General features: G+C 41.2%; 1 long non-coding RNA gene across 1 annotated transcript; it reads left to right on the forward strand.

Moving 5' to 3' along the window:
- The first annotated feature begins 437 nt into the window (after positions 1-437).
- LOC137599266 (uncharacterized) lies at positions 438-3,248 on the forward strand. The gene is made up of 3 exons (XR_011036779.1): positions 438-1,282; positions 1,383-1,532; positions 1,648-3,248. It is a non-coding gene; the product is annotated as an uncharacterized lncRNA (long non-coding RNA).
- The last annotated feature ends 520 nt before the right edge of the window (positions 3,249-3,768 follow it).

The following is a 3,768-nucleotide window of genomic DNA, read 5'->3' on the forward strand; positions in this document are numbered from 1 at the left end:
AGTGTTATGGTTGTAAGTTAGGGTTAGGGTCAGGGTCAGGGTTAAGGTTAGAGGTTAGGGTTAGGGATCTGCCAGCTCCGCTCAGACAAAGGTAATAAGATACATAATGCAGCTGTCATAACTTCAGCTACTCAGAGTATTTGTTTGACTGTCATCTATCTTTGCCTTTGGTTCTCAGACACATCACGGCTCCACCACTGAGAGGATATGTGGATCACCTGAGAGCAGACACTGAAAGTATTCAATACAAAAAGACTAACGGTGTCTGTCATGGATGTCCACTCAGGATGCTGGTAATCTGCCACAGAGACATGACCAGGATGTGGCTGCTGAATGTTTCATGCACATTCTTCAATATGTTCTTAAAATATCCAGTCATAAAATCTGTCATTATATTTAGAAATAAAATGATGAAGATAATGATGAAAGTAAAAACACCGTGGAACAGAAGCACAGTGATTTAATAGTGTTTTCTGGTGTGTGCAGGTGTTTGTCCAGCTACATTATATTCATCCCTATCTGTTGACTCCATGTTTGCATGGGATGAAGAGGACCTCAGAGTCTCTCTGGGCTTCAGGAGCATGCATAAACATGGTGATCTGTTCCAGAGTGTGAGCGCCTCACATCCTACTTTAAAAAGAAAGCAGTGCTAAAGATCAAAATAACTCAGTACTCTCAGATCTCCTGCAGATCCCCACATGTGTCCTCATCCTCCAGCTGTCTCTGCTTGATGGATTTGTAGTTTTCAATAGCGGAAATTATACCTTGATGTCAAATCAACGGTTCAGTGATGGAAACTGGCACTACATGTCTGCAGTAAGGAGGAAAACAGGGTAAAATTTAATCTGTGTTTTAATCTGGATTAAATATTGAAAACTTTACTGAACCTGTTGTGATTTTCTCTGGCTGGATCTCAGCATTGACAATGAAAAATTGATGCAGGGACAATCGCTTCACGCCAGGACACCGGGTCAGATTTTACATGGAGGAATATTCAGACGTTGCATCACTAATCTTTACATAAGGATGTTTGGCAGCATTATAAATGCTTTATGGAACGTCGTGTTTGTTCTCATGGTGATAATATTGGTGCATTTCTCCTCCAATTACATGGATTAATGCTTCACAACAATCTGATCTGACACAGGCCTGAGCAAAGCTTTACACCCACCGATTTCAGTTCCTTTTCACTAGTGGGATCGCAGCTGTATGTGTGAGAGGCTACAGGAAGACCCAGGATTTTCCAGCACCTGTGCTGCAGAGCACCCAGAAACACAAAGCAGTGAGAGCAACAAGCCATTACCTCTGCAACACAGCAATAATAATTGCCTCTTGGTTTTATAATAAGACAGTGAGTGGGTCATTTCTCTGCTGTATGACAGATTCAGGCTCCAGCAAAACAGTGCAGACGATGGCAAACACACCATGGTGTACACCAGCTCTATGAAGATCGCAGCTGGCTCAGCTACACCCTGGCACCAGAAGACCTTAATCACAGATAGCGATAATTATGTGTAAACACATTCCTGAAGGTGTGGAAATAATCAGTTTATGTGTATGTAATCTGGATGATGATGGATGGCTGATGCAGTCATTCATCTATCCATGTATTGATTCATTCATTTGAATACTTCTCTTGTGTCTCAGGCCTCACTTCTCCTTTGATATCAAGACCAAGTCGTCCAAAGGGCTGATCCTCCGTGCAGCAGGCAGAGGTGTCATTCCCTCTGCTGGCTCTTTCTTTGGCCAATGGCAAGATTAAGATGTCGCTTGGACAAAACAGAATCATACAGCACAAGCAAAAGACCAATGATGGAAAATGGCACAACTGATCACTTGCTTATCCCTGCCCATCACAGATTTGTAGTGAATGATGAGCATGGTGTCGCCTCTCAAAGATCCAAAGGATTATTCCCAGTCTGTCTGTCAGAGAGTACATCAGGTGTAGCCAGCTTTGATAAGATAACTCTAAAACCCTGGATGTTTCCAAATGTTTGGCGTTGACACAAAAGTTCTACATAACAATTCAATGAGGCCCAATGATCCGCTGGCGACGTGTCTGGGGTGTACCCTACTTCTCACCTGTAGCCAGCTGGAATAGGCCTAACTTTGTTAACAGGGTTGCTGTCGTATGAACAGGTATTTTCTCATAGTAATACATATACATAAATCATAAAAATACTGATAATTGATAATACTAATAGTAACAGTAATGGAGTAGTACCCGTAGCCTCACGAACATTGACGCCTCCCTTTAGCAGTAATCCTGCTGCTGTTTGCAGTAGGGAATGGTGTCACCACCTGCACTGATGTTAAAAGACGAATAACTGAGGTTTAACCCGTTTCTTAGACTATTGCTCATGTTTTTTTGAAGACATACTTCCCCATCAGCTCCATGCATATGAATTCAACACCAATCCAAAGCTGTGTAGTTAGGGTAGGTTTAGATATCATGGCTCCAGACATTTGTGTGACAGGGTTCCCGGTGTGTGTAGGTCGAGGTACGTGTGGAGAAGAGCACGTTTCACCTGCTGGTTGATGGAGTCCATGTGACTGATGGACATCTGCCAAACAATGAGGGGTCATCTTTAAACCTGCACAACCCTGTGTACCTAGGAGCTGCTGTGAAAAGTATGAACACAAAAGTTTGTATCTCACAGCTACTGTATAGAAAATATGAGCACATTTACTAATGCAGATAGAAACCTCTTCTCTTCTGCCATCCTGTCTCAGAGATACAACATCCCGATGAGAAGCTTCATTGGATGTATACGGGACTTCAGAAAGAATGACGTTCTTGTGGAATCTGTGGCGAGCCAAAAAATCTTACCCATATCTATGAGCCGATGGCTCACAGATTGGCGGTTACATTATCTTAGGTTTGAGAAATGTAGTGGATCCTGATGCGCTGATTTACATCCCTGTTCAATATGTTTGAGTGCACAAACACTGGACTCTGGTAGAATGAAGAATCCTGTTCCAGATAAATCATTCACCAGTGGTGCCCAATTTGAGTTGACCTTCCAGTTTTGTCCTCAACACCTTCTTTTCCATGTTCAGAATCCCCAAACCAGCCTCACTGTGTTCTGAAAGGAAAACAAGGTGAAACCTTTATTGTTAAAATGACAAAATTTGGAAAGAAATCTTTATAATAAGTGACTCTAAGTTTTTTACCAGGTGGGTGTCAGAATGAAAGATGGTAACCAGGCTGTCAGAGTCACAGTGACTCCTCCTGAATGTCTATGTGATGAGAGATTTGACGGCGTTACAGGTTTGACTTCTAACGCTGACAACATTAAATAAGCTTTGGAATAAAGAAGCAGCTCAGTTCCAGTTTTGCCAACCTGTCGTAGGATTTTGTTTGAATTAAACTATAAATGTGATCTTCTCCCCTTTTGGGTCTTAAACACACTCATGACACTTAACTTTAAATTATCATGTTATTGTCCTCCAGTGTCCAAGCAGCTCAAATTTATCAAACTAGAGGTGGAATCTATATCTGAGCAGAAAGCTTTCCCCTTCATGCTGACTGCATTTTCTATGCTGGATATACTTTTCATTGGAGGTAAATCCAGCACCTTTTATGAATCAGATTATATTCAGTAACCCTGGCTACTATTATATTTTTCTACCACTTTAAATCCTCTTTTGAATCAACCACACAAAATAGAAAATCTAATTTAGACAAAAGAAAGAAAATAAGTAGAAAGGCAACAAAATATATTTAAAAACTGATGATAGCGTATAATGCTTGTGTGAATAAGAATC

This window comes from Antennarius striatus, chromosome 7 (assembly GCF_040054535.1).
Source record: "Antennarius striatus isolate MH-2024 chromosome 7, ASM4005453v1, whole genome shotgun sequence".
In the NCBI taxonomy this organism is placed as follows: Eukaryota; Metazoa; Chordata; class Actinopteri; order Lophiiformes; family Antennariidae; genus Antennarius; species Antennarius striatus.